This window comes from Bubalus kerabau, chromosome 3 (assembly GCF_029407905.1).
Source record: "Bubalus kerabau isolate K-KA32 ecotype Philippines breed swamp buffalo chromosome 3, PCC_UOA_SB_1v2, whole genome shotgun sequence".
Taxonomy (NCBI): Eukaryota; Metazoa; Chordata; class Mammalia; order Artiodactyla; family Bovidae; genus Bubalus; species Bubalus kerabau.
The window spans coordinates 136,941,566-136,966,335 of NC_073626.1; the positions used below are offsets into that span (position 1 = coordinate 136,941,566).

The 24,770-nt window shown below is 39.3% G+C and overlaps 1 non-coding gene and 1 pseudogene across 1 annotated transcript; both read right to left on the reverse strand.

Moving 5' to 3' along the window:
- The window catches only part of LOC129647306 (3-ketoacyl-CoA thiolase, mitochondrial-like), a 187,233-nt pseudogene that overhangs the window by 24,059 nt on the left and 138,404 nt on the right, over positions 1-24,770 (reverse strand).
- On the reverse strand, positions 17,173-17,244 carry TRNAS-GGA (transfer RNA serine (anticodon GGA)). Its single transcript has one exon. It is a non-coding gene; the product is annotated as a tRNA-Ser (tRNA).

Here is a 24,770-nt window from a genome sequence, read left to right on the forward strand (position 1 = left end):
AGGAGACAAAAGTAATGCAGGTTTGATCCCTGGGTTGGAAAGATCCCATGGAGGAGGAAATGGCAAGCCACACCAGTATTCTTGCCTGGAGAATCCCATGAACAAAAGAGCCTGGCGGGCTACTGTCCTTAAGGTCCCAAAAAGTTGACATAACTGAAGTGACAGCATAGCACAGCAAAATAATCACAATTTAAATGTACTAATAAAATGCATTTTAGAAGCTGCTTCAAACCTTTCCCATTTATCTGCACACAGAACCCTGAATACCATGCTGTTTTTAATTCTTCCTTTCTTTTGCTCTATTCACTCACTATTCCTTTCTAAAAGTTCCATCCAGAGACAACACTGTCAGCTTGATAACCTCCATGATAGTGTTGTATGATGTCAGTTCTGATTACACTTTTGCCCAAGTCTAAGGAAGAGCCTTAATAGAATTCTCATGCAAATCTCTGAAAATCCTTACACAGGTATGTAAATAGTAGACCACAATAAAAAAAAAAAAAAAGATTAATTCTAAAGGGGAAACCATTGGAACCTACATTGATACATAAGAGAAGCTCACAACTCAGATTTTTGTCATGAATCTACAGATTCCCAGAGATAGTGTCACATAATTTGATACCTGAATGAGTTGAGAATATAGGAGACAAAAGAGCAAGATAAAGAAATATAATGTGACTATAGCATAAACAGTGAAGTTTGATATGCAATCTGTGTCATATTACCAAGTGTTTAAAAATAACATGTATGATGAGATTGGTGTTATTAAAAGATGGTGGCTCTGAGTGCAGTATGGATTATGGTGTTCCAGCTGGATCTTATTTGCAAAAGTTAGAAAGTCACATAGACTGACTCAGGAAAAGAAGGAAGTTATTTTTGTATCTGCAAAGCAGTAAATGGAAAAAAAGTCTTATGGGTAGCCCTGAATTCTGAGAAGAGTAATGAAAGGAGGTCATATGGAGATTGTGTGTGTGCGTGTGTGTGTTCAGTTGCATCCAACTGTTTTGTGACCTTACGGACTGTAGTCTGCCAGGCTCCTTTGTCCACAGGATTTTCCCATCAGGTCGCCATTCTTGCCTCCAGGGAATCTTCTCAACCGAGGAATTGAACCAGTGTCTCTGGCGTCTCCTGTACACCAGGCATATTCTTTACAAATGAGCCACCTGAAGAGCCCTTATGAAGATTGCCCTTCAGGGGATCTTCCCAACCCAGGGATCAAACCCAGGTCTCCTGTACTGCAGGCAGATTCTTTACTGTCTGAGCCACCAGGGAAACCCATGAATACTGGATTGGGTAGCCTATCCCTTCTCCAGGGGATCTTCCCAACCTAGGAATTGAACTAGGGTCTCCTGCATTCCTTGCAGATTCTTTACCATCTGAGATACCAGGAAAGCACATATTTTCTCTAGCATAGTGATTTTCTTCACCCTCATATTTTCTCTTTTAATTTGCTAGATGAGTGTTTTTATGCTATGCCTTTCCTGTACTGTCATTTCTTTTTGCATATAGCATTTGATTTTGTTCCATTGCTGTTGTTTTGCCACTAAGTTGTATCCAACTCTTTTGCAACCCCATGGACTATAGCCCACCAGGCCCCTCTGTCCATGGGATTATCCAGGCAAGAATATTGGAGTGGGTTGCCATTTCTATCTCCAGGGTTTCTTCCCAAACCAGGGATCAAATCTGCATTTCCTACCTGGCAGGCAGATCATTTACCACTGAGCCACTTGGTAAGCCATAAGAGCTTATTGTTGTTGTTTAGTTTCTTAGTTGTGTCTGACTCTTTGCAACTCTGTGGACTGCAGCATGCCAGGCTTCCCTGTACTTCACCATCTCCCAGAGCTTGCTCAAACTCATGTCCACTGAGTCTGTGATGCCATCAAACCATCTCATCCTCTGTTGTCCCCTCCTCTTCCTCTCTTCAATCTTTCTGAGCATCAGGGTCTTTTCCAATGAGTCATTTCTTTGCATTAGATGGCGAAAGTATTGGAGCTTCAGCTTCAGTATCAGTCCTCCCAATGAATATTCAGGGTTGATTTCCTTTAGGAATGATAGTTTGATCTCCTTACAGTCCTAGAGGCTCTCAAGAGTTTTCTCCAGTGCCACAATTTGAAAATATCACTTTCTAAGCACCCAGACTTCTTTATGGTTCAACTCTCACATCCATACATGACTGCTAGAAAAACCATAGTTTTGACTATATGGATATTTTTTGGCAAAGTGATATCTCTGCTTTTTAATATGCTATCTAGGATTGTCATAGTTTTCCTTCTGAGGAGAAAGCATCTTTTAAATTCATGGTTGCAGTCACTGTAGTGATTTTGAAATCTAAAAAAAATAAAATCTATCACTTCTTCTACTTTTCTTCCTTCTATTTGCCATGAAATGATGGGACTGGATGCAAGGATCATTGTTTTTGGTGTTTTTTCTTTAGTGTTAAGATTTAAGCCAGCTTTTTTTCACTCCTCTTTCAACTTCATCAGGATGTTCTTTAGTTCCTTTTCATTTTCTGCTATTAGAGTAATATCATCTGCATATCTGAGGTTTTTTTATATTTCTCCTGGCAATCTTGATTCCAGCTTGTGACTCATACAGTCTGGCATTTTGCATGATATAATTTGCATAGAAGTTAAATAAGAAGGGTAACAATATACAGCCTTTATGTACTCCTTTCCCAATTTTGAGCCATTCATTTCTTCCATGTCTGGTTCTAACTGTTGCTTCTTGACCTGTATACAAGCTTCCCAGGATCCTGATAAGATGGTCCAGTACACCCATCTTCTCAAGAATTTTCCACAGTTCATTGTGATTCACACAGTAAATGCTTTAGCACAGTCCATGAAGCAAAGTAGATGTTTTTCTGGAATTCCTTTTCTTTCTCTATGATCTAGGAAATGTCAGCAGTTTGATCTCTGGTTCCTCTGCCTTTTCTAAACTCAGCTGTTACATCTGGAAGTTCTTGGTTCACATACTGCTGAAGCCTAGCTAGGCTTTTGAGCATACCCTTTACAGCATGTGAAATGAGCAGACCTGTATGGTAGTCTGAACATTTTTGCATTGCAGTTCTTTGTGATTGGGATGAAAACTGACCTCTTCCAGTCCTGTGGCCACTGCTGAGTTTTCCAGATTTGCTGGTGTATTGAGTGAAGCACTTTAACAGTATCATCGTTTAGGATTTTAAATAGATTTAAATTCCATCAGCTCCACTAGCTTTGTAATAATGTTACCCAAGGCCCACTTAACTTCACACTCCAAGATGTCTGGGTGTAGGTGAGTAACCATACCATCGTGGTCATCCAGGTCATTAAGACCTTTCTTTGAATAGTTCTGTGTATTCTTGCCATCTCTTCTTAATCTCTTCTCTTTCTGTTTGGTCCTTACCATTTCTGTCCTTTATCATGCCAAACATTGCATGAAATGTTTCCTTAGATATATCCATTATATCTCCAATTTATATCTTAATATGGGAAACCTGTTTTCCTGAGTCTTTTTCTGAGTAGTGACAAATTTATTTTTCATGTGTTGTTGTTTAGTCACTAAGTCATATCTGACTATTTTGAACCTTAGTCTGACAGGCTCCTCTGTCTGTGAGATTTCCCACTTAAGAATACTGGAGTGAGTTGCCATTTACTTTTCCAAGGGATCTTCCCAACTCATATGGAACACTTGCCTCCTGCATTGCAGGCAGGTTCTTTACCCCTGAGCCACTGGGCACCCCATTAAATATCAATATTTAGATGTTAATTTTTTAATATATTTCTTAAATATGTTTTGAAAATAGATGATAGTAATGCTGTCCAGCAATAAAATATCTCTTTAATCTTATAAACTATTTTGGCTTTTGACATGATATTTTAAAAACAGAGTCAATTATAGAAGCTAAAGAGAAAGAAATAGCTGCGACCCAGGAAGGGAGTCTTAAAAAAGAGAAAAGTTTCCAAACACCAGGAAACAACTCTCACTGCCGAGTCTGTGGCAAGCCTTGGAACCACAGAGAGCAACATAACCGGGAGGAAAAATAAATAAATAATTAAAACCCACAGATTACTTGCCCAATGGTAACTCCCCCAGCAGAGAAGCAGCATAGACGCCTGCATCCACCACTAGCAAGCGGGGGCTGGGCAGGGAGGTGCCACCTACATTGCTTAGAGGAAGGACCTGGCCTGAATGCCCCGAGGGCAATCTAAGGGAACTAACGGGATAGCAAACCAGACTGTGGGATAGCTACCACGCGAAAAGCCCTAACCTAAGACACCAGCAGGCCCACTCACAGGACAAAGAGCTGAGCAGAGCTAGCCAGCTGCAGGCCAGCCCACCCCCCTCCGGTGACAGGCAGGCGAGGGTAGCCAGAGCCGGAAAGGGGCAATCACAGCCCCAGAGAGGCATTATCTACCAAACTGAAAGCAGGCTTCATTGCTAACCGAGGTTTATTGGGATTCTGGACAGTCAGCATCCACCTGAGAAGGTGCGCTGGTTGTACACCCAGAAAACCGAGCAGCAGGGACTGGGGAGGTGACTGCGCTTGCCAAACACCTGGTCACCTGAGCTGCTCAGACCTGGGAAAAGCACAAAACACAGGCCCAACCGAGTCTGCACCTCTGAGGACTACCCGAGTACCTGAACCTGAGCAGCTTAGACCTGAGAAGTGCATACAACCCAGGTCTGGCCTCAGACAGTTCTCGGCAGAGCAACCTAGAGCCTAAGCATTGTAGACAGGGAAAGCACACACGCTGTGAGCAGAGGCAAACCCAGTGTGGCTGAAACACTGCGAGCACACACCAGTGTTATTTGTTTGCAGTGTCCCTCCCTCCCAAAAGCATGACTGAACAAGTGAGCCTAAAATAGTGTCCACCACCGAACCTTGGTGTCAGGGTAGAAATTAGACACTGAAGAGACCAGCAAACAAAAGAAGCTAAACCAGGGGGAACCTCCTTGGAAGTGACAGGAGCAATAGATTAAAACCCTGTAGTTAGTACTAACTACATAGGAAGGGGCCTATAGATCTTGAGAAATATAGGCCAGATCAAGGAACTATCTGAAAATGAACGGACCCCACACTGCCAACAACACCACCAGAGAAAGTCCTAGATATATTTTTACTATTTTTACTATCATTCTTTAATTTCTTTCTAAACATTTTTTCTAAGTCCTCTATTATTTCTTTAATTTTCATTTTTATAACCTACTATTACTTTGCAAAAAAAAAAAAAAAAGAGAGAGAGAGACCCTATTTTTTAAAGGAAACTCATGGCATCTGGTCCCACCACTTCATGGGAAATAGATGGGGAAACAGTGGAAACAGTGTCAGACTTTATTTTCCTGGGCTCCAAAATCATTGCAGATGATGACTGCAGCCATGAAATTAAAAGACGCTTACTCCTTGGAAGGAAAGTTATGACCAACCTAGATAGCATATTCAAAAGCAGAGACATTACTTTGCCAACAAAGGTCTGTCTAGTCAAGGCTATGGTTTTTCCTGTGGTCATGTATGGATGTGAGAGTTGGACTGTGAAGAAAGCTGAGTGCTGAAAAATTGATGCTTTTGAACTGTGGTGTTGGAGAAGACTTTTGAGAGTCCCTTGGACTGCAAGGAGATCCAACCAGTCCCTTCTGAAGGAGATCAGCCCTGGGATTTCTTTGGAAGGAATGATGCTAAAGCTGAAACTCCAGTACTTTGGCCACCTCATGTAAAGAGTTGACTCATTGGAAAGGACTCTGATGCTGGGAGGGATTGGGGGCAGGAGGAGAAGGGATGACAGAGGATGAGATGGCTGGATGGTATCACTGACTCAATGAACGTGAGTCTGAGTGAACTCCGGGAGTTGGTGATGTACAGGGAGGCCTGGCGTGCTGCAATTCATGGGGTCGTAGAGAGTCACACACGACTGAGCGACTGATCTGATCTGATCTGATCATACATATATATTTTATACTTTTTGTGACTTTGTTTTTTTGTTTCTTTCTTTAATATTGTATTTTTGAAAATCCAACCTCTACTCTAGGTTTTTAATCTTTGCTTTTTGGTATTTGTTGTCACTTTTGTACGTTTAAGAACCCAATCTTCAGTACCCATTTTTACTTGGGAGTGAGATTACTGGCTTGACTTCTCTCTCACGTTTTGGACTCTCCTTTTTTCTCCACCAGGTCGCCTCTATCTCCTCCCTCCCCCTTCTCTTCTCTACCCAACTCTGTGAACCTCTTTGTGTGTTACAGATGGTGGAGAACACTTAGGGAACTGATAATTGGCTGGATCTGTCTCTCTCCTTTTGACTACTCCTGGCCTCCTGGCCACCTCTGTCTCCTTCCTCCCTCTTCTCTTCTCTATGTAACTCTGTGAACATCTCTGAACAGTCCAGACTGTGGAGCAAACATAAGGAAGTGATTACTAGCTAGCTTGCTCTCTCCTCTCTTTTTTCCCCCTCATCTCATCCTGGTCACCTGTATCTCCCTCCTGCCTCTTCTCCTCTCCATGTAACTCTATGAACCTCTCCAGGTGTCCCTCACTGTGGAGAAACTTTTCATCTTTAACCTAGATGTTTTATCAACAGTGCTGTATAGATGGGGAAGTCTTGAGGCTACTGTAAAAATAAGACTGAAAACCAGAAGCAGGAGGATTAAGTCAAAATCCTGAGAACTCCTGACTCCAGGGAACATTAATCGACAGGAGCTCATCAAACGCTTCCATACCTACACTGAAACCAAGCACCACCAAAGGGTAACAAGTTCCAGAGCAAGACATACCATGCAAATTCTCCATCAACACAGAAACATAGCCCTGAGCTCCAATATACAGGCTGCCCAAAGTCACTCCAAAACCATGGACATCTCATAACTCATTACTGGACACTTCATTGCACTCCATAGAGAAAAAATCCAGCTCCACCCACCAGAACACTGACACAAGCTTTCCTAACCAGGAAACCTTGACAAGCCATGGGTACAACCCCACCCATAGTGAGGAAACTCCACAATAAAGAGAACTCCACAAACTGCCAAAATACAGAAAGGCCAACCCAAACACAGCAATATAAACAAGATGAAGAGACAGAGAAATACCCAGCAGGTAAAGGAACAGGATGAATGCCCACCAAATCAAACAAAAGAGGAAGAGATAGGGAATCTACCTGATAAAAAATTCTGAATAATGATAGTGAAAATGATCCCAAATCTTGAAAACAAAATGGAATCTCAGATAAATAACCTGGAGACAAGGATTGAGAAGATGCAAGAAAGGTTTAAGAAGGGCCTATAAGAAATAAAAAAGAGTCAATATAGAATGATTAATGCAATAAATGATATCAAAAACACTCTGGAGGGAACAAATAGTAGAATAACGGAGGCAGAAGATAGGATTAGTGAATTAGAAGATAGAATGGTAGAAATAAATGAATCAGAGAGGAAAAAAGAAAAATTAATTAAAAGAGATGAGGACAATCTCAGAGACCTCTGGAACAATGTTAAACACCCAAACATTTGAATCATAGGAGTCCCAGAAGAAGAAGACAAAAAGAAAGACCATCAGAAAATACTTGAGGAGATAATAGTTTAAAACTTCCCTAAAATGGGGAAGGAAATAATCACCCAAGTCCAAGAAACCCAGAGAGTCCTAAACAGGATAAACCCAAGGCAAAACACCCCAAGACAAATATTAATTAAATTAACAAAGATCAAACACAAAGAACTAATATTAAAAGCAGCAAGGGAAAAACAACAAATAACACACAAGGGGAATCCCATAAGGATAACAGCTGATCTTTCAATAGAAACTCTTCAAGCCAGGAGGGAATGGCAGGACATACTTAAAGTGATGAAAGAAAATAACCTACAGCCAAGATTACTGTACCCAGCAAGGATCTCATTCAAATACAAAGGAGAAATCAAAAGCTTTACAGAGAAACAAAAGCTGAGAGAATTCAGCACTACCAAACTAGCTCTCTAACAAATACTGAAGGATCTTCTCTAGACAGGAAACACAAAAAAGGTGTATAAACTCGAATCCAAAACAATAAAGTAAATGGCAATATGATCATACTTATCAATAATTACCTTAAAAGTAAATGGGTTGAATGCCCCAACCAAAAGACAAAGAGTGGTTGAATGGATAAAAAAACAAGACCCCTATATATGTTGTCTACAAGAGACCCACCTTGAAACAAGGAACACATACAGACTGAAAGCGAAGGGCTGAAAAAAGATATTCCACTCTAATAGAGACCAAAAGAAACCAGGAGTAACAATACTCATATCAGATAAAATAGATTAAAGGCTATGAAAAGAGACAAAGAGGGACACTACATAATTATCAAAGGATCAATCCAAGAAGAAAAGATAACAATTATAAGTATATATGTACCCAACATACGAGAACTTCAGTATGTAAGACAAATGCTAACAAGTATGAAAGAGGAAATTAACAATAACAAAATAAAAGTGGGAAACTTTAATACCCCACTCACACCTATGGATAGATCAACTAAACAGAAAATTAACAAGTAAACACATACTTTAAATGATGCAACAGACCAGTTAGACTTAATTGATATCTATAGGACATTTCACCCCAAAACAATGAGTTTCACCTTTTTCTCAAACACATATGGAACCTTCTCCAGGATAGATCACATCCTGGACCATAAATCTAGCCTTGGTAAATTCAAAAAAATTGAAATCATTCCAACTATCTTTTCTGACTGCAATGCAGTAAGATTAGATCTCAATTACCAGAGAAAAACTATTAAAAATTCCAACATATGGAAGCTGAACAACATGCTGCTGAATAATCAACAAATCACAGAAGAAATCAAAAAAGAAATCAAAATATACATAGAAACTAATGAAAATGAAAACACAACAACCCAAAACCTGTGGGACACTGTAAAAGCAGTGCTAAGGGGAAGGTTCATAGCAATACAGGCATACCTCAAGAAATAAGAAAAAAGTCAAATAAATAACCTAACTCTACACCTAAAGGAACTAGAAAAGGAAGAAATGAAGAACCCTAGGGTTAGTAGAAGGAAAGAAATCTTAAAAATTAGGACAGAAATAAATGCAAAAGAAACAAAAGAGCCCATAGCAAAAATCAACAAAGCCAAAAGCTGGTTCTTTGAAAGGATAAATAAAATTGACAAACCATTAGCCAGACTCATCAAGAAACAAAGGCAGAAAAAATCAAATCAATAAAATTAGAAATGAAAATGGAGAGATCACAACAGAAAACCCAGAAATACAAAGGATCATGAGACTACTATCAGCAACTATATGCCAATAGAATGGACAATGTGGAAGAAATGGACAAATTCTTAGAAAAGTACAACGTTCCAAAGCTGAACCAGGAAAAAATAGAAAATCTTAACAGACCCATCACAAGCATGGAAATTGAAACTGTAATCAGACATATTCCAGCAAAGAAAAGCCCAGATCCAGAGGGCTTCACAGCTGAATTCTACCAAAAATTTAGAGAAGAGCTAACACCTATCCTACTCAAACTCTTCCAGAAAATTGCAGAGGAAGGTACACTTCCAAACTCATTCTATGAGGCCACCATCACCCTAATACCAAAACCTGACAAAGATGCCACAATAAAAGAAAACTACAGGCCAATATCACTGATGAACATAGATGCAAAAATCCTTAACAAACTTCTAGCAATCAGAATCCAACAACACATTAAAAAGATCATACACCATGACCAAGTGGGCTTTATCTCAGGGATGCAAGGATTCTTCAATATCTGCAAATCAATCGATGTAATACACCACATTAACAAATTGAAAAATAAAAGCCATATGATTATCTCAGTAGATGCAGAGAAAACCTTTGACAAAATTCAACATCCATTTATGATAAAAACTCTCCAGAAAGCAGGAAGAGAAGGAACATACCTCAACATAATAAAAGCTATATGTGACAAACCCACAGCAAACATTATCCTCAATGGTGAAGAATTGAAAGCATTGTCCCTAAAGTCAGAACAAGACAAGAGTGCCCACTTTCACCACTACTATTCAACACAGTTTGGAAGATTTGGCCACAGCAAAGAGAGCAGAAAAAGAAATAAAAGGAATCCAAATTGGAAAAGAAGAAATTAAACTCTCACTGTTTGCAGATGACATGATCCTCTACATAGAAAATTCTAAAGACTCCACCAGAAAATTACTAGAGCTAATCAATGAATATAATAAAGTTGCAGGATATAAAATCAACACACAGAAATCCCTTGCATTCCTATACACTAATAATGAGAAAACAGAAAGAGAAATTAAGGAAACAATCCATTTACCATTGCAACGAAAAGACTAAAATACTTAGGAATATATCTACCTAAAGAAACTAAAGACCTATATATAGAAAACTATAAAACACTGGTGAAAGAAATCAAAGAGGACACTAATAGATGGAGAAATATACCATGTTCATGGATCAGAAGAATCAATATACTGAAAATAAGTATACTACCCAAAGCAATCTGTAGATTCAATGCAATCCCTATCAAGCTACCAATGGTATTTTTCACAGAGCTAGAACAAATAATTTTACAATTTGTATGGAAATCCAAAAAACCTCGAATAGCCAAAGCAATCTTGAGAAATAAGAATGGAACTGGAGGAATCAACCTGCCTGACTTCAGGCTCTACTACAAAGCCACAGTCATCAAGACAGTATGGTACTGGCACAGAGATAGAAATATAGATCAATGGAACAAATAGAAAGCCCAGAGATAAATCCACACACCTATGGACATCTTATCTTTGACAAAGGAGACAAGAATATACAATGGAGAAAAAAACCATCTCTTTAACAAGTGGTGCTGGGAAAACTGGTCAACCACCCATAAAAGAAAGAAACTAGAAGAGCACCCCACTTCAGTACTCTTGCCTGGAAAATCCCATGGACGGAGGAGCCTGGTAGGCTGCAGTCCATGGGGTTGCGAAGAGTCGGACAAGACTGAGCAATTTCCCTTTCACTTTTCACTTTCATGCATTGGAGAAGGAAATGGCAACCCACTCCAGTGTTCTTTCCTGGAGAATCCCAGGGATGGCAGAGCCTGGTGGGCTGCCATCTATGGGGTCGTCCAGAGTTGGACATGACTGAAGCGACTTAGCAGCAGAACACTTTCTAACACCATACACAAAAATAAACTCAAAATGGATTAAAGATCTAAATGTAAGGACCAGAAACCATAAACCGCCTAGAGGAGAACATAGGCAAAACACTCCCCGACATAAATCACAGCAGGATCCTCTATGATCCACCTCCCAGAATATTGGAAATAAAAGCAAAAATAAACAAATGGGACCTAATTAAACTTAAAAGCTTCTGCACAACAAAGGAAACTGTAAGCAAGGTGAAAAGACAGACTTAAGAATGGGACAAAATAATAGCAAATGAAGCAACTGACAAACAACTAATCTCAAAAATATACAAGCAACTTCTGCAGCTCAATTCCAGAAAAATAAATGACCCAATCAAAAAATGGGCCAAATAACTAAACAGACATTTCTCCAAAGAAGACATAGAAATGGCTAACACCTGAAAAGATGCTCACCATCACTCATTATCAGTCCAGTTCAGTCGCTCAGTCGTGTCCGACAATTTGCGACCCCATGAATCGCAGCACGCCAGGCCTCCCTGTCCATCACCAACTCCCGGAGTTCACTCAGACTCACATCCATCGAGTCAGTGATGCCATCCAGCCATCTCATCCTCTGTCGTCCCCTTCTCCTCTTGCCCCCAATCCCTCCCAGCATCAGAGTCCTTTCCAATGAGTCAATTCTTCCCATGAGGTGGCCAAAGTACTGGGGTTTCAGCTTCAGCATCATTCCCTCCAAAGAAATACCAGGGCTGATCTCCAGAATGGACTGGTTAGATCTCCTTGCAGTCCAAGGGACTCTCAAGAGTCTTCTCCAAACAACAGTTCAAAAGCATCAATTCTTCAGCACTCAGCTTTCTTCACAGTCCAACTCTCACATCCATACATGACCCCTGGAAAAATCAGAGCCTTGACTAGACAGACCTTTGTTGACAAAGTAATGTCTCTGCTTTTCAATATGCTATCTAGTTTGGTCATAACTTTCCTTCCAAGGAGTAAGCGTCTTTTAATTTCATGGCTGCAGTCACTATCGGTAGTGATTTTGGAGCCCGCAAAAATAAAGTCTGACACAGTTTCCACTGTTTCTCCATCTATTTTCCATGAACTGATGGAACTAGATGCCATGATCTCAGTTTTCTGAATGTTGAGCTTTAAGCCAACTTTTTCACTCTCCTCTTTCACTTTCATCAAGAGGCGTTTTAATTCCTCTTCACTTTCTGCCCTAAGGGTGCTGTCATCTGCATATCTGAGGTTATTGATATTTCTTCCGGCAATCTTGATTCCAGCTTGTGCTTCTTCCAGTTCAGCGTTTCTCATGATGTACTCTACATAGAAGTTAAATAAGCAGGGTGACAATGTACAGCCTTGACGTACTCCTTTTCCTATTTGGAACCAGTCTGCTGTTCCATGGCCAGTTCTAACTGTTGCTTCCTGACCTGCATATATGTTTCTCAAGAGGCAGGTCAGGTGGTCTGGTATTCCCATCTCTTTTAGAATTTTTCATAGTTTATGTGATCCACACAATCAAAGGCTTTGGCATAGTCAATAAAGCAGAAATAGATGTTTTTCTGAAACTCTCTTGCTTTTTCCATGATCCAGTGGATGTTGGCAATTTGATCTCTGGTTCCTCTGCCTTTTCTAAAACCAGCTTGAACATTTGGAAGTTCACGATTCACGTATTGCTGAAGCCTGGCTTGGAGAATTTTAAGCATTACTTTACTAGTGTGTGAGAAGAGTGCAATTGTGTGATAGTTTCAGCATTTTTTGGCATTGCCTTTCATTGGGATTGGAATGAAAACTGACCTTTTCCAGTCCTGTGGCCACTGCTGAGTTTTCCAAATTTGCTGGCATATTGTGTGCAGCACTTCCACAGCATCATCTTTCAGGATTTGAAATAGCTCAACTGGAATCCCATCACCTCCACTAGCTTTGTTCGTAGTGATGCTTTCTAAGGCCCATTTGACTTCATGTTCCAAAATGTCTGGCTCTAGGTGAGTGATCAAACCATCCTGATTATCTTGGTCATGAAGATCTTTTTTGTACAGTTCTTCTGTGTATTCTTGCCACCTCTTCTTAATATCTTCTGCTTCTGTTAGGTCCATACCATTTCTGCCCTTTATCGAGCCCATCTTTGCATGAAATGTTCCCTTGGTATCTCTAATTTTCTTGAAGAGATCTCTAGTCTTTCACATTCTGTTGTTTTCCTCTATTTCTTTGCATTGATCGCTGAGGAAGGCTTTCTTATCTCTTCTTGCTATTCTTTGGAACTCTGCTTTCAGATGCTTATATCTTTCCTTTTCTCCTTTGCTTTTCACTTCTCTTCTTTTCAGAGCTATTTGCAAAGCCTCCTCAGACAGCCATTTTGCTTTTTTGCATTACTTTTCCATGGGGATGGTCTTGATCCCTGTCTCCTGTACAGTGTCACGAACCTCCGTCCATAGTTCATCAGGCACTCTCTATCAGATCTAGTCCCTTAAATCTATTTCTCACTTCCACTGTATAATCATAAGGGATTTGATTTAGGTCATACCTGAATGGTCTAGTGATTTTCCCTACTTTCTTCAACTCATTATCAGAGAAATTCAAATCAAAACCACAATGAGGTACCATTTCACGCCAGTCAGAATGGCTGCTATCCAAAAGTCTACAAGCAATAAATGCTGGAGAGTGTGTGGAGAAAAGGGAACCCTCTTACACTGTTGGTGGGAATGCAAACTAGTAAGCCACTATGGGGAACAGAGTGGAGATTCCTTAAAAAACTTGAAGTAGAACTGCCATACAACATAGCAATCTCACTGCTGGGCATACACACTGAGGAAACCAGTATTGAAAGAGACACATGTATCCCAATGTTCATCGCAGCACTGTTTATAATAGCCAGGACATGAAAGCAACCTAGATGTCCATCAGCAGACAAATGGATAAGAAAGATGTGATACATATACACAATGGAGTATTACTCAGCCATTAAAAAGAATACATTTAAATCAGTTCTAATGAGGTGGATGAAACTGGAGCCTATTATACAGAGTGAAGTTAGCCAGAAAGAAAAACACCAATACAGTATACTAACGCATATATATGGAATTTAGAATTATGGTAATGATAACCCCATATGCAAGACAGCAAAAGAGACACAGATGTATAGAACTGTCTTTTGGATTCTGTGGGAGAATGAGAGGGTGGGATGATTTGGGAGAATGGCATTGAAACATGTATAATATCATATGTAAAACAAATCGCCAGTCCAGATTTGATGCATGATACGGGATGCACGGCCTGTTGCACTGGGATGACCCAGAGGGATGATATGGGGATGGAGGTGGGGGGAGGGTTCAGGATGGGGAACACTTGTACACCTGTGGTGGATTCATGTTGATGTATAGCAAAACCAATATAATATTGTAAAGTAATTAGCCTCCAATTAAAATAAATAAATTTGTATTAAAAAAACTATTTTTAAAAGTGGACCAATTTGTAAACCTGTGGCGGATTCATTTTGATATTTGGCAAATCTAATACAGTTATGTAAAGTTTAAAAATAAAATAAAATTTAAAAAAAAAAAAAAAAGTGGACCAATTATATGAAAAGTAATTTATAAAAATACAAATAACATAGTCAATAATTTAAAAAAAAAAGAGAGAGAAAGAAACACCAAGTCAGGAAGAAATTTATAATGTAATGGGATTTTACGTTATTGAATTCCAACATTCTTAATGGTTGTTACATAAAGGACCTTTCTTGAATTACTATTTTGGATGTCTTTTCCCAACTTTTGCTTCTCCCACTTTTCATTACCAATGTTGATTAGAAAAATAAGAACTCTAATATATACTCACTCTTGAAAACAGAAAGGAGAAAGCATTATATCTACTGTTTTGCAAATAAAATATTCTTAATAGACAGCTGAATGTGTCAATGAACCATTGTCGTTCAAACTATCTTTTAAGCCAATACACTTAAAGCAAATGATATAATTGATAGATAATAAGTGTTTATATTTCAAAACATCTTACTAGGTTAGCTCATATAATCTGTGCAGCTACAAGTTTAATTTAACAATAACATTCTTGTTTTATAAATAATGTAAACAGAGGCTTATAGAGAAAAATAACCACTTGAGATCAAACTGTTAAGAAGGATGAACACGAATTACTCAAGAGAGTACCTCACTAATTACTAAAACTTTTCTTTTTGTTCTTTGACATCATACTACACTTGACCACTGTTTTCCCTCTTTTGGATCAGTTCTCTAATTAGTTTTCCATTTCTGTCTTTTCTTCTATATAATTCACTCTTCCTCCAATAATAAAACAAGAATTTATGATTGCTGCTGCTGCTGCTGCTAAGTCACTTCAGTCGTGTCCGACTCTGTGCGACCCCAGAGACGGCAGCCCACCAGGCTCCTCCGTCCCTGGGATTCTCCAGGCAAGAACACTGGAGTGGGTTGCCATTTCCTTCTCCGATGCATGAAAGTGAAAAGTGGAAGTGAAGTCACTCAGTCGTGTCTGACTCTTAGCGACCCTATGGACTGCAGCCTACCAGGCTCCTCCGTCCATGGGATTTTCCAGGCAAGAGTACTGGAGTGGGGTGCCATCGCCTTCTCTGGAATTTATGATTACCTTGCTTAAAACCTAGTAGTGGCTTTCCAGATGGCTCAGTGGTGAAGAATCCTCCTGCCAATGCAAGAGATGCAGGAAATGAGGGTTCGATTCCTGCATCGGGATGATCCCTTGGAGGAGGAAATGGCAACCGACTCTAGTATTCTTGTCTGGGAAATGCCATGGACAGAGGAAACTGGCAGGCTACAGTCCATGGGGTCACAAAGAGTAGGACACAACTGAGCCACTTGCACACTGACTTTCCACTGCCTGAGGATGAATTCCAAATCCTTAGTAACACTGGCAAGTCCGTGCATCATCTGTATCATGCTGAAATCTACACAGTGGCATTATGTGTTTGCATAGAATCAGATCAGATCAGATCAGTCACTCAGTCATGTCCGACTCTTTGCGACCCCATGAATTGCAGCACGCCAGGCCTCCCTATCCATCACCAACTCCCAGAGTTCACTCAGACTCACATCCATCGAGTCAGTGATGCCATCCAGCCATCTCATCCTCTGTTGTCCCCTTCTTCTCTTGCCCCCAATCCCTCCCAGCATCAGAGTCTTTTCCAATGAGTCAACTCTTCACATGAGGTGGCCAAAGTACTGGAGTTTCAGCTTTAGCATCAGTCCTTCCAAAGAAATCCCAGGGCTGATCTCCTTCAGAATGGACTGGTTGCATCTCCTTGCAGTCCAAGGGACTCTCAAGAGTCTTCTCCAACACCACAGTTCAAAAGCATCAATTCTTCGGCGCTCAGCCTTCTTCACAGTCCAACTCTCACATCCATACATGACCACAGGAAAAACCATAGCCTTGACTAGACGAAGCTTTGTTTACAAAGTAATGTCTCTGCTTTTGAATATGCTATCTAGGTTGGTCATAACTTTCCTTCCAAGGAGTAAGCGTCTTTTAATTTCATGGCTGCAGTCACCATCTGTAGTGATTTTGGAGCCCAGAAAAATAAAGTCTGACACTGTTTCCACTGTTTCCCCATCTATAGATGCTTTTAAAAACTACTGATTTCAGGACCACACCCCAAATCACTTAAGTAGGATTTAAGCACAGAGTCCATCCAGGCAATCACTATGGACAGTCAATATGAGGACTCTGTCTTTATTGACTTCTTATGAAACACTCTTTATAAGTTCTATGAGCTCTTCTGTTGAGTTAATTGATTAATATTAATCTCTTTTGTGCATTTACAATTCAATCTACACTAATGTCTAATCAATATAGCTTACCAACATCCCATCTGATGTAATTTTAGAAGTCATGATACATAACTGGTTTTGTTGTAAGATAACCCAATAAGTAGTCTAGTGAAGATAATTTAGAAAGAAAGAAAGAAAGTGAACTCACTCAGTCGTGTCCGATTCTTGCAACCCCATGGACTGTAGCCTACCAGGCTCCTCCCTGAATGGGATTCTCCAGGTAAGAGTACTGGAGTGGGTTGTCATTTCCTTCTCCAGGGGATCTTCCCGACCCAGGGATCGAACCTGGGTCTCCTGCATTCCAGGCAGATGCTTTAACCTCTGAGCCACCAGGGAAGCCCCACTAACCCATCACGAGGGGGCTTTCCAGGTGGCACTAATGGTAAAGAACCCACCTGTCAATGCAGGAGACATAAGAAATGCGGGTTTTAATCCCTGGGTGGAAAGATCCCCTGGAGGAGGGCTTGGCAACCCACTCCAGTATTCTTGCTTGGAGAATCCAATGGGCAGAGGGGGCTGGTAGTCTACAGTTCACAGGGTTACAAAGAGTCAGACAGGAATGAAGTGACTTAGCAAGCATGCACCTACTCTGAAGTTTCTGTCATAAAATTACAAATCATCAGTTTAACTGCAAGTGAAAAAGAAAAACAAAAGTATTTTATCAGATTATCTTGTAAATACAGACCATTTTTATTGAAATTAAATATTTTGCATTTTCACATTTATTTAAATGTCCATACATAATATATATCCCCGTTTCATGATTATGGGAATTCATAATTATATTTGTATTATTGACCATATATCAGGGCTCTAAACCAAGAGTTTGGGGGATGTGTAGAGTTCAATCAGATATGAATCTAGCAAGAGGATTATGCTTTATTAAAGAAGATAAACTAGGTATGAACCTAAATGACTACATTCTACAATAGGAAATGATGCAGTATGAATGGTAGAGATAAAATGGTTGTAGGATGAGGAAATATGAGCACATCTCTAAGGTATAAAATGAAAACTGTCTTAAGTCCCCTAAATATTTCAAAATAGTTGTAACAGTATTTCCCCTTTGAGACAATGAAAAGTGCTTCAAGTGCTTCATGTGCTTCTATATTATATGCACATAGGAAACCTTTTATTATTTCCTAGATGATATTTGTGTTATAATCTAGTTTACAATTCTTTTGATATGTTTGGAAATAACTGGGAAAAATAATGGGCAAAATATATTTCTCTCTATAACAGTGGCATAAAATATGTATGCTAATCACCAACAGATTTAAGAAACTACTCCAGAAAAGAATTTGAAACACAAATCTCTCATGCAGCTGGCAGTTATATTATGTCATCTCCCTAATGAAGAACCATCATAGGTAAATGAAGAAAAATTTTTTTATATTTTAGATTAGCCACAAGAGGGAACTCACAGAGACCTGTTAATGCTAGTGAAATATATTAACAATGATAAAAAAAAATATGTTAGTCTGCAGAGTTCAAACAAAGTTCATTCTCTCTTACTAGATTTTAGTGCTGTGATACTTGAAGATTTGATGAAAACAATTACTTTTCCTATGGTTCCTAAACTTGTTTCACAAATTTAAAAGGGCTTTTTGTTGCTCTATTATAAGATTTAATTATTTGATTAATTACCTCTTTTTAAGGGAGCCTCAGATGGTAAAGAATCTCCCTACAGTGCAAGAGACACAGGAGCCATTGGTTTAATCCTTTGGTCAGGAAGCTGTCCTGGAGAAGGGAAAAGCAACCAAATTCAGTATTCTTACCTGGAGAATTCCATGGACAGGGAGATCTGACAGGCTTATAGTCCATGGGGTTGCAAAGAGTAGGATATGACTGAGTGACTAACATGAGGCAAGTATTAGAGATCCTTAATAAACATGGTTTTGAACTGACTAAGCTGCTTTCACAGCAGTTTCACTTTAGGATCTTGGAAGTCATTTAGTCTCTTTTCACATGATTCTATCTATTTCTTAAATAACAACATAAATTCATTAATATTCACACCTTTGTTTCAAAAAGTCTTCAATGTCGGTGATATAAATCCAGAAGTAAATAGTAGTCATTGTACTACAGTATTGGCATTTTTAAGTTTCAACCATATTGGCCCTAAGAAGATCTTAAATCTTATTCTCTCTCTCTAAAAAAAAAAAAAAAAGAAGAAGAAGAAATCCAGAGTAGAAATACGTTAAACTACAAAACTAGCACATTTTTTGTAGCATTAGCCTAATCAGATAATAACCTATTTAAATATTTACCAGGAGCTATAGAAACAGGAAATATCAATAACCTCATATATGCAGATGACACCACCCTTATGGCAGAAAGCGAAGAGGAACTAAAAAGCCTCTTGATGAAAGTGAAAGAGGAGAGTGAAAAAGTTGGCTTAAAGCTCAACATTCAGAAAACTAAGATCATGGCATCTGGTCCTATCACTTCATAGGAAATAGATGGGGAAACAGTGGAAACAGTATCAGTCTTTATTTTGGGGGGCTCCAAAATCACTGCAGATGGTAATTGCAGCCATGAAATTAAAAGACTCTTACTCCTTGGAAGGAAAGTTATGACCAACCTAGATAGCATATTGAAAAGCACAGACATTACTTTGCCAACAAAGGTCTGTCTAGTCAAGGCTATGGTTTTTCCATACATACATACATGATGTATGGATGTGAGAGTTGGACTGTGAAGAAAGCTGAATGCCAAAGAATTGATGCTTTTGAACTGTGGTGTTGGAGAAGGTTCTTGAGAGTCCCTTGGACTGCAAGGAGATCCAACCAGTCCATTCTAAAGGAGATCAGTCCTGGGTGTTCATTGGAAGGACTGATGTTGAAGCTGAAACTTGGATACTTTGGCCACCTCATGCGAAGAGTTGACTCATTGGAAAAGACTCTGATGCTGGGAGGGATTGGGGTCAGGAGGAGAAGGGGACGACAGAGGATGAGATGGATGGATGGCATCACTGACTCTATGGACATGAGTTTGGGTAAACTCCGGAAGTTGGTGATGGACAGGGAGACCTGGTGTGCTGCGGTTCATGGGGTCGCAAAGATTTGGACACGACTGAGCTACTGAACTGAACTGAACTGAACTGAATTGAGGATATAATAACCATTTTTTACATCTTATATATTTGGTCTAGCCTTTAATAACAGAAAATACCAGTTGATGATACTGTGACAAGTTTTAAGCAAGTATAAGGACATCGAATTAAAAATAAGCAAGTGAACATACTTTCCTTTGTTACTCATTTAATGCAAAAAAGATTTCAAGTAATGCATTTCAGTGTATGGTCCTAAAATTGAACACCTTTAGATCTAAGATACTGACATCATAACTAAGTTGACATAGTGTTACAGTTCAGAAAGGGGGATATTTAAAGCATAGTTAAATATCTTTATGAAAAAAGTCAAAAAATTAATAAGGATATGAAGTAGTGCCTAGGTTACAAAAACTAGACTAAAACCAATCTCAGCATCTTTGTGGATATGTTGTAAGACCATATTAAATACCAACGCAATTTGTTTTTTGAAAAAAAAAAAAAAAAAAGTCCATGCTGTTGAATTTTGAACTTCTGTTACTTAAAGGTAGGAAAATGTAATAACAAAAATTTAGCATCCTTAAGTAAACAAAACACTTCTAATATTGTTGTCTCGTCATATTTTCAAAGATTCTCCACATCCCAGAAAGTAAAATTTATACAACTTTTAACAGCAGAAAACAACCTGAATCCTAGGTATTGTGATTAATTCTTGGATTATCTTCGTACTTTTCTTGCAACTATTAAAAGTTCTGTGGGAGGATACATCACAGAATATCTCAGAACAATTGAGACCTTGTTAAATTTTTTTATTGTAATCTTGGCTGAAATATTATTATTTGTTGTTTAATCCCTCAGTAGTGTCTGCCTCCTTGCAACTCCTTGGACTGCAGCACGCCAGGTTTCCCTGTCCTTCACCATTTCCTGGAGGTCGTTCTAACTCATATCAACTGAGTCTGTGATACCATCCAACCATCTCATCCTCTGTCGTCCCTGTCTCCTGCATTCAATCTTTCCCAGCATCAGGGTCTTTTACAGGGAGGTGGCACTTTGCATCAGGTGGCCAAAGTATTGAAGCTTCAGCTTCAACATCAGTCCTTCCAATGAATATTCAGGACTTATTTCCTTTAGGATGGACTGGTTGGATCTCCTTGCAGTCCAAGGGACTCTCAAGAGTCTTCTCCAACATCACAGTTCAAAAGCATTAGTTTTTCAGCACTCAGCCTTCTTTATGGTCCAACATTCACATATATACATGACTGCTGGAAAAAAAAAAAACATAGCTTTTACTATATGAACCTTTGTCAACAAAGTAATGTCTCTGCTTTTTAATATGCTGTCTAGGTTGATCATAGCTTTTCTTCCAAGGAGCAAGGATCTTTTAATATCTTGACTACAGTAACTATCTGCAATGAGTTTGGAGTCCAAGAAAATAGTCTTTCTCTGTTTCCATTGTTTCCCCATCTATTTGCCATGATGTGACTCTATTGCATGATCTAATTTTTTGAATGTTGAGCTTTAAGTCAGCTTTATCACTTTCCTCTTTCACCTTCATCAAGAGGCTCTTTAATTTCTCTTCACTTTCTGCCATAATGGTTGTGTAATCTGCATATATGAGGTTTTTGATATGTCTCTCAGCAATCTTGATTCCAGCTTGTGCTTCATCCAGCCTGGCATTTTGCATGATGTCTTCTGCATAAAAGTTAAATAGGCAGGGTGACAACATACAACCTTGACATACTCCTTTTCCAATTTGGAACCAGTCTTCAATGTCTTCAAATGTCCAATTTGGAACCAATATTCAATGTTCACTTCTAACTGTTGCTTCTTGACCTGAATATGAGTTTCACAGGAGGCAGGTAAAGTGAAAGCTGCTCAGTTTTGTCTTACTCTTTGTGATCCCATGGACTATACAGTCCATGGAATTCTACAGGCCAAAATACTGGAGTGGGTAGCCTTTCACTTCTTCAGGGGATCTTCCCAACCCAGGGATCTTCCCAACCCAAAGATCCCAGGTCTCCTACATTTCAGGCTAATTGTTTACCAGCTGAGCCATTAGGAAGCCCAAGAAAACTGGTGTGGATAGCCTATCCCTTCTGCACTGGATCGTCCCAACTCAGGAATTGAACCAGGGTCTCCTGCATTGCAGGTGAATTCTTTACCAACTGAGCTGTCAGGGAATCCCAGTTGTTCTGGCATTTCCATCTCTTTAAAAATATTCCACAGTTTGTTGTGATCCACACAGTCAAAGGCTTTAGCCTAGTCAATGAAACAGAAGTAGGTGTTTTCCTGGAACTCTCTTGCTTTTTCTATGATCCAACAGATGTTGGCAATTTGATCTCTGGTTCCTCTCTCTTTTCTAAATCCAGTTTGTACATCTTGAGGTTCTCAGTTCACGTACTATCAAAGTCTATCTTGGAAGATTTTGAGAAATTACTTTGCTAGCATGTGAAATGAGTGCAATTGTGAGGTAGTTTGAACATTCTTTGGCATTGCCCTTCTTTGTATTGGATGAAAACTGACTTTTTCCAGTCCTGTGGCCACTGAGTTTTCCAAATTTGTTGGCATGTTGAGTGCAGCACTTTTCTTAGTTCTTAAGGCACTCTGTCAATCAGATCTAATCCCTTGAATCTATTTGTCACTTCCACTATATAATTGTAAGGGATCTGATGTAAATTATACCTGAATGGTCTAGTGGTTTTCCCTATTTTCTTCAATTTAAGTCTGAATTTTGCAATAAGGAGTTCATGATTGGAGCCACAGTCAGCTTGGTCTTGTTTTTGCTGACTGTATAGAGCTTCTCCATCTTTAGCTGCAAAGAATATAATCAATCTGATTTCCATATTGACCATACGATGATGTCCATGTATAGAGTCATCTCATGTTGCTAGAAGAGGGTGTTAGATATGACCAGTGTGTTTACTTGGTAAATCTCTGTTAGCCTTTGCCCTTCTTCATTTTGTACTCCAAGACCAAACTTGGAGTCTGTTACTCCAGGTATCTCTTGACTTCCCACTTTGCATTCCAGCCCCCTATGATGAAAAGGACATCTTTTTTGGTGTTAGTTCTAGAAGATCTTGTAGGTCTTCAAAGCACCATTTAACTTCCATTTATTTGGCATTCATAGTTGGGGCATAGACTTGGATTACTGTGATATTTAATGGTTTGGCTTGGAAATGAACTGAAATCATTCTGTTGTTTTTGAGATTGCACCCAAGTACTGCATTTTGGATTCTTGTTAATTATGAGTTTTACTCCATTTCTTCTAAGGTATTCTTGTCCACAGTAATAGATATAATGGTCATCTGAATTAAATTCACCCATCTGGTCCATTTTAATTCACTGATTCCTAAAACGTCGATGTTCAATCTTGTCATCCCCTATTTGACCACTTCCAATTTACCTTGATTCATGGACCTAACATTCCAACTCCTCTGCAATATTGTTCTTACAACAGCGAACTTTACTTTCACAACTAGACACATCCACAACTGGGCATTGTTTCTGCTTTGGCTCAGCCTCTTTATTTCTACTGGAAGTATTTTTCTGCTCTTTTCCATTTCCCAAACCACTGAGTCCATCTTTCAGTGTCATATCTATTTGCTTTTTCATACTGTTCATGGGGTTCCCAAGGCAAGAACTTGAGGGACTCTCTGTGGGAAAAATTGGGTTTTGCTCTGGTGGGCAAGTAAATATTTAATCCATGCTCAGTAAATCTTTAATCCAATTTTCTACTGATGGTTGGGGCTGTGTCTTTCCCTGTAGTTTGACCTGAGGCCTTCAAAAGAACAAAAGGACTTATGCCAGCACACGGTGCCTCCCAGGATTGCTGTGATCAGTGCCCCTGACCCTGCAGCAGGCCACTGTTGACCTACACCTTGGCCAGAGACTCCTGGACACTCACAGGCAAGTCTGGCTCTGTCTCTTTTGAGGTGACTGCTCTTTTTTCCTGGGTCCTGGTATGCACAGGTTTTGTTTGTGCCTTCCAAGAGGGTACACATAGTATTTTTATTAAATATAAATTTATTTGTCCTGCTCTATCATTACATAATGGGGATGTGTGTTGGTGTTTTAAAAATCTATGTCTGATACCATTTTAAAGAAATGTCATGAGATATTTAGTAAGTGGATTTATTAGCCTCTGTAGTCACTATACATTCATCTGTAATGTCTGTCTTAGTCTTGATGTGGTAGGCAGAATAATAGCCTTTCATAGATTTCCATGTCCTAATTCCAGAAACCTGCACATTTGTTAGATCATGCAGCAAAGGGGAATTAAGGTTGCAAACAAAATTGTTGTCATTTAGTCACTAAGTCATGTCCAATTCTTTTGTGACCCCATGGACTCCACCAGGCTCCACCCAGGGATCAAACGGTATTTCCTGCATTGGCCAGTGGGTTTTTTACCACTGAGCCATCTGGGAAGCACTGCACACAAAATTATGTTTATTAATTCTCCTTAAAATAGGGACACTATATTGGATTACTTAAGTGGATCCAATGTATTTTAATAATCACAAGAGTCCTTAAAAACGTTTCTGTGAGGCAGAAGAAAAGGATCAGAGGAAGATGTGCTGATACAAGAATGATCAGAGAAATGCAACATTACTCGCTTTGAAGATGGAGGAAGGGGGTCATGATCCAATAAATGGAAGTGGATTGTAGAACCTGGAAGACAAGGAAATGGATTCACTTCCTTTCACTACCTAGAGCCTTCAAAAGGCAATGAAGTCCTGTCAATGCTCTGGATTTAAGCCAGTGAGAGCCAAGTCACACTTCTAACCTACAGAAATGCAAGATGATAAATCTG